Genomic DNA, 7,860 nt, shown 5'->3' on the forward strand with positions numbered 1-7,860 from the left:
CATCTCCAGGTCCCACAGATTTTCTACAGGCTTAGACTGGTTGGTTCTCTCTGTCTAACAACTGCTACAGTCCAGAGGTCAAAGTAGCAAATCTTCTCTTTGTCAGTTCTGAATCTATGAACAGTGAAGAACTAATTGACAAAAATTCTGCAATAATGACTACCCACAAAATTCTGTTTGTGTACCAAAATACGTATATATGTGTTTGTATAACACTTTGGTTTGTGCCAGCAGGTACACTCATTAATTTAGAATTTTAAGCATTTTAAGTCCGTTAGAACTATTGAGCCCTGGAGCAGTATGTGATGTCTAAAGTTAACATGAAGTCTAAGTTTCCTTTATGGGTGACTGCAAAGTATTCTAAAATAGCCATGCCATCAGAAGTAATATTAGGTGTCTTGGTACTTGACCTCCCTTTTGACAAGAAGGGCAGTGTTACACAGCAGCACTTTACACCAGTAATTCTGCAGAGCTCTAAAATTGCTGATAGAGACCTAATTTCACAGACTTTGCAAATAATATTTTGGACTTACAGGCACTGCTTTGGATTACAATAGTCCCCAACTTAAGATTTTTGTCCATTTCTTTGTATCGCTGCTCTATCTTGTAGCGACTGCTTGTGAAAGATTCACAAGTTTCTACATTACCTGAAACTCTGGAAATATTACATTTTCTCTTGTCTGAAACACGATCTGTGACATTATTGCTTGGAGAAGATTTTCTACAGCTAAAGGGTTAAATATGAGCTGTAAAAGACTAGATTTGAAGGAAAACTAAAAATACCTAAAACTGAAGAAATGTTCTGGATCAGAATTCAGATGCACACGAGGAATTTTTTTAAAAACATTATAAATTAAAAAGCTAATTAAATATTCTTAATAATATACGTTCTTATTCAATCATATTTATTTATTTATTCCAGCGCATGTATCTAAATCTTGTATTTCATTGTTATTAAATGTAAGCTATAAACCTTAAGTCAGAAACTTCTTTATAAAAAGGCATCATTTGACATATCAAATTTTTTCAAGGTAGTACAAAACTTCATTTTGGAGATTGGAATCTTTTCCCTATTCTTTCTTTTGCCTTGCTTTTTCTTTTGGCATAATGTCAAATATTGTCTCCATGCTAACAACTGATAGTTCTGTCTCTCCTCTCTTAATCTCCTTGTTTTCTCTCCAAATTAATTTTTTGTCTTGTTCCCCTGTTCTTTCCTTGATTTTGCCTTCTTTGCAGTTTTCTTAGCTTTGCTAAATCAGAGCTTTTCTGCCCTCCTTTCAATTTTTGCATATTATTTTCATATTTAGCATAGATCCTTCTGTGAGCATCACAACAATCTTGCCTGCCAGTCAGGCACATCCATAACCAAGGTTGGTTCTGATCTCACTCTTTCCTCATCTATGCATAATACTGGAGATTCTCGCTCTAAAATTCAGCATTCCTTTCCACCTATACAATCAGTCTGTGCATCACCTGAGGTGTCACTGAATGCAACTGTACTTGTCTTTGGCCTTGATGCACATCATCTTGTATCACTCACTAGTAGCCAGTGTTACCTCTCAAGAATTTTAGTGAAAATGCTTGGAGAGGCAATACATTTCAAGAAGCAAAATCTAACACAAGCTATTTCTGGTACTAACTGACTCACACACGCTGCCTGCAGGATTGCTTTACTTACTATCACTGAAAAGCAATGCCTAAACCTTTCCTTTCCTGTTGTCCATTTACCTTTATTATGCTGATAGAATCTGAAAATACCAAGGAAGTAATTTAAAAATATGTAGAAATCTGTAATAATGCACTATAATGTATTACCCAAACTGATAACTTTTTTTAGTATATGAGCTGCTATAAGAACAATATACTTTAAATAATGCATTCTTGTTGAATCTGAAGAGATCATGAAGTTTAAGACAAATACATAAAAAGAGAGCAAGCAAAAATTAGCAGATCTTAATTTTCGGATAAAATTAGGGTAGGATAGCAAAAGCAAAAGTAACTAAGGAAATGTAACTAAGAATCATACGTAACTATAGGAAAAGAACTGAGAGATGTTATTTAGAGTTGTGCTATTTTTGTACAAGTTACAAAAAAGTGAAGCACTGGGGAGTGGGTAGAGCTGTATATTCTTAGCATTTAATACTCACTTGCTCTTTCTGTCCTTCTCCCTCTGTATTGCATGCATACACATTTTAAAAATATATAGATATGGAGGCATCATATATAGCATTGATGCATAATGGGAGCTTTATATGCTGTATGTAACAGAAAATTATTAAAAATAATTTCCTTATGTAATTTCTTTATAATGTTCTGTGGCCATAATTATGATTTTTAGTAGTATCTGAGAACTCCTCCATGAGTTTTATCATCTTCATCAAGACAGTTACTAGGGGGAAAAAAAAAAAAGATAAATAAATTTGGATTTATTTATTTATTTGAAGATATATACAAATAGAGACAGGTTTTAGTGACAACAAGTGCTGAAATCTCTGACACTTGCAATTACCACTCCAGCTGTGTAGTTCTGTTCCAACTTAACTGAAATCAGGAACGCATCATGTGCATTGATCTGTGCTTGAAGTTCTGCAAAGACACACACATTTTATGCAAATCTGTAACCTCTTAGGTTTGAAGTTTCGTGCTTAAGTCTTCTTACCTACTTTTTATATCTAGGTAAAATGGGTATCTCTTGATCTCAATGAAATAGCTACTTCTGAAATTGCAAATGTACAATGTACAGGGAGAGAACTATATCACTCATTTCTCTGAAATATCGCACCTTAGCTTAGGTTGGGCAACATTCTAATTAAAATTGCATCCTTGTTCAGGCAAAACTGTTTTCCTGTAAAACAAGTGAGATTCCTTGTGATGGAAAAACCCAGAATTTTGTACCAGTGGTAAGAAAAGGTTTTGCGCTTTGAATGCCATACATCCTTATGCCTCCACACAAGACAGGCAATACACCCCACAGTTTCAAGATGCAAGATTAGCACTTTGGTGCACTCTGGTACCTTCTTACATTATTTCAGGCATTTTGAACTGTGTGAAAAATTACTCACATTTTGCAGTATTTCTTCTGCAAATCATTTAGATGCAAATCAGATACAGAACCAGAAATAAAGTGTATCAGTGATGTGCTTTTTTCTGTTCATGGGGTTAATTTTTTTGTCTATTGTTTGTTTTGAAAACAAAATAGATCATATCTGCGCTGCACGTATTCAGTCAAATCTTGTCTTGCACTCTCCAATTCACACTGCTCCCAACACTAGCAGTTCAAGTTTGTGATTGTTTTGCTGTAGGAGGATTTATAACAGACTGAGTGAACTTTTTATTCAAGACACAGCATTTTTATTGCTTTTATCTAGAGGTTTACAGTAAGAGCTGAGAGTGTGTTTTAAGAGATTGAAGTGTGAAGTGAAAACGTTTGATTTTTTTATGTTACATATTTATGTGACCTGCTTATCCAGGTCTCTTAGTGTAATTATTAGCACAACTGAAAGTCTTTCCTTCTAGGTTCATGTTTCTCCATGTGTAGCAGCTGTAAACCACAAGTGAAGTTTCTAATGTTAGACAAGGTGTAGCCATTAGTTCCGCTAAAAAGCTCTAACCACCAGTGCTCATTGATTTCTAGTTTCATATATCTTTAATGAGGAGATTAAATACTTGTTTAGGAAGCAGAGCCTGGCTTAAGTGGTGTTTGCTCATATAGCATGTACAGTCAAAGACCTCCCTAATATTTCCCTTTGGTAATAGAAGTGAAAAAACCTTTATTGCCCCAAATATAAACCATTTAGCTAGTTCTGCAGCACCATGGGATGTTTTATTATGGAAAAAATCATTAGAGATGAAATGCTGCAGAAAAAAGCCCTTTCTAATTGATAATAGACTTTTTTTTTCCCTGTTCTCTTATTTCTTTATGAACACCAGGGAGTATGCTAAATTCCCATTTCAACTAAATAAAATAAAAAAAAAAAAAAAGAAAGAAAGAAATCTCAGCTAAGTTTCATTTTCTGCTCACGCATTAAAAAGAAGAAAGGTTCTGTCCCAGGTGAATGAAGTTTAATGCAGGTCAAGAAAGGTGGGGATGCATTAACTAGTTCTCACTGAGAACCTAGCGCGAGGAGAAGACTAGGGAAAAGTGGGACAGGTGCTGCAGTAGCAGATACTTCTGGAATGAGTGTCAAATGACAAGACTTGGGAAAAGTACAGAATCTCACTCTTTATGGAAAAAGCAATGAAAACATTCAGAATTTGCTAAGGATGTATGGAGAAAAGAAGTAGTGCTGTTCTCATGATTGATTTTCCTCACTAAATTAATGTAAAGTTCCTTTGCTCAGGGCATCAAAAAGCTTCAGCAGGGCTGCAATCAGATAGATAGACAGATATAGATATAGATGATGATAGAGATAGAGATAGAGATAGATATCTATAGACAATATGTATCTAGATAGATATATACATATTTTCTGATAGTGGGACTGGAAATCTGATGTTAGAGAACAAGTAGGTTTTTGGGTTATGTGCTTCCCTCCCTGGTTCAATTGGCTTCCTGAAACTGCAATCATGAAGCAACAGAATTAAGTGTATAATGGAAAAAAGGTATTGGTTAAGATAGGTAGTCTAGAGAGCTTTGCAGAAGCCTTGGGCTTTCAAAAGTATCTTGCTACCCATCCAGATTTCAGGAAATCACCTGCTAATGGATGTCAGTCTACTGCTTCTTCCATGATGGGATGAAATTATTGTATTTCCAATTCACATGGAATGATACAAAAAAGTGTCCATTGGTCCCATTTTATGTGCCTATTTTGGGGCTGAATTGGATCATATACAACTTCTGAGAATTAGAGCAAAAATCACTCCTCACTGTATTTAAAACACATTAAGTCAGAAAATATTAACTGAGATGTAATTGAAAATGCTATTTCCTGGTGTTTGCTCTATTTTTAATATATAGAGTTCCCACTCAGGCTGCTGAAAGTGAGACATGTGAATAGGGAGGGAACATTTAGAATGCACACTCGGCCAGCTGAAACTCAGATTGTTAGGGGTATCTCAGAATGCCTTTTCTACTAACAAACAACAATATTTAATAACTCCTTTTTCTAGGGCTGATAATGGAACAAAAGGATTTTGTTTTAAGATACAAAGTTTAAAAAGACTCTATTCCAGAAAGCACTTCCTTGAAGTGGATATTGAAGCTTTTTAGTTTGTGTAACAGGATTTAAAAGGAAGGAAAAAAAATCAAACACAAAGAAAAGCTAAGTGAAAGTATTTCCCCTGTCCTGTGTAACACACTTATGCTGTTAGAGAAGAGAAAAGCAAGACAATTCCATGTGCCCAGTGCTCATGGTTTCTCACCTAAAATGCCAGTATGACTTTGTAATGTGCAAAATCTGTAACTTAGAAAAAAAGAAAAAGCGTATATCGTTATTTAAGTGAAGCACGTCTGCTTAAGGAAGGAATAAGCTTTTCACATTTAAACATGTAACATTTCTCAGAATTCAAAAATCTATTTATTCTAACTTTTTGTCACTAAATATTATTTTATGCAGAATTCCATAGAAGAAAATCCCAGAAAGATATTTGAAACAAGAAGATACCAGAATCCTAATACTCCTTTTCTCAGTATCATTTGCCCCATATCACAGCAATTTGCAAGTAGGATCAAGAGGTAGAAAATTGATAGGGGAGGGGATGAATCTTGGAAATCAGCATGCCACTAAATTGATACCATGTAAACACCATATAGTATTGGAAAACCACTGCTGGGGGTAAATGAAATGAATTCACTGGGGCATCTAATCCTATTTCTGGAACACTTAAAGTGTTTAAATGCACTGGAAAGCAAACAAACTTCAAAGTGATCATTATACCCCTGACACTAGTACTTGTGTGGCTGAAATCTTTATGAGATTAACCCCCTACAGGGAAAGGAGTTGAACACGGTCAAAACCACTTTGAAACTGTCAGGAGGATACCAGTCTGAAAGCTCAATGTTAGTCAGAAATGCAGTTAAATGCTGAATATTAAAGGCAGTTCAATATCTCACATGGAACTCACTAATACACCTACAAGAGTAATGGACACAAAGTGAGTCACCTCCATGTCTACATTTTGTTCTTTACTGATTTTGTAAATGCTAATCTAACATCAACAATTTCTTGCTAAGAGAGAAAGCTGGGTGACTTAATCACAGTGCAGGCTAAACACAAACATGAGTTATCTCCAGTGCAGTTCAACACTCTTTCTGTGATGAAAAAGCTCAAAAGCATACAGCCACCCCAGTCAAGAAGAAATCACTAAAACATTTTAAAATCTTTCCACAACATTAGAATTGCAATTCTAACAACTTTTCCACTAACGGCATAATTAAATTTAAATATTGAGTGTGTGGATGGTATGTTTGTAGCATGTATATGGATGCGTGAACATGCTCTAAAAAAAATCTACCAAGGTTGCGAATAAAAGATTTGTTTGCACCTTGCAAAACAACCACAAAGTAGTTTATTTCATTCTACAAATCATGCCTCACACATTTTCTCCAGGCTTTTAATGAACTGCACTGTCAGAGATGTCCCTTCCCTTTTGAAGAGAGTGCTCTTTTTGCTTTTCAGTCTGAAATCTTATCAATATTTGCCACTCCAGCAAAAAGTTTTACACAAATGAACTGGTGTAATGGAACGTTAGCCTATAATAAGAGTTTGTCACACAACAGTCACACTGGAGGAGATCTACCATTGATTTTTCAATAAATACAGCAAAAGGCAAAAAATACAGCACACATTCCTCAGCAGTAAATATCTTGGTGACCATTTTTCTTTTCTGCTGTTTTCTGTTCTTTTGTCTTCTGGCAATACTTAATAAAATGTGATTTCTTTAAGTGTAACTTCTGCAATGTGACAACCAGTTGGGAGTTGTATGGGAAGAGGATAATTAAGAAGCTACTCTTATTGCAGGGATGTGTGGTACTTTTGCTCATCGGCAAGGCAAAAAATAACAGATTGTCAGTGATGTGAACTGAATGTAAAAACAGAAAAACAATATTAACTATTTTAAAATGGTAATGTAATTGTGAATAAGGACTGGAAAATTCTAACTTTGATATAACAGATTTATGCTTTTGAAAAGAAAACTGCATATATGTCTTTTTAAACACTTGGGTCTATCTTCACTGACATACTGTAGAAATAGGTATGTATGTGGTTTTTTTATTTCCTGTTGTACTGACTGCTGCGAGTTTGGGGTCCTTATCCAAAGCTCATTGAATTGATGAAAGTACGGACTAAGACACTTAGTCACCTCACTGAGCTGCCAATGTTGCTGCAGGCAGACTCCAGGCCAGCCCCCGCTGCTTGGCTCCGCAGGGTGTCTGACCGCCCCTGGCCTCTTAGTGTCTTCTGCAGCCTTGAAGATTTCAGGAGCCCCAGAGGGCTTCTCCCTTCCCTGAAACTCATATTGTCAATGGAAATTCTAAGTTTCATAGGATGCCTCTGGCCCTGATTATTTTCAAGGTATAAATATTTGTGTAGATAAAGTCTGTGGTGTGGCCATAGTAAAACTATTTTAAGGTGGGAACTCCATCCCCGCAGCTTCTATTTTATATATCTCTATACACATGCATAACCACCTGTGTACACACTACTCTATAGATTCTTAAGCAATCATAGAGTTGAAGCTTATTTGAAGGCCTTCTAAAGTGGACAGAAAAGCAATTCTTTTAACCCATATAATTCTGTAATTAGTGTGTATTATTAAAGGTCCCAGTGTATGCTATGGTGTAATGCTGCTTGCTGTACAAAAAACTTGTTAGGTCATTTCCCTTAACAAGCAACACTTCTTTAAACTACATTTTAAATG

Source organism: Aquila chrysaetos, chromosome 2 (assembly GCF_900496995.4).
Source record: "Aquila chrysaetos chrysaetos chromosome 2, bAquChr1.4, whole genome shotgun sequence".
Taxonomy (NCBI): domain Eukaryota; kingdom Metazoa; phylum Chordata; class Aves; order Accipitriformes; family Accipitridae; genus Aquila; species Aquila chrysaetos.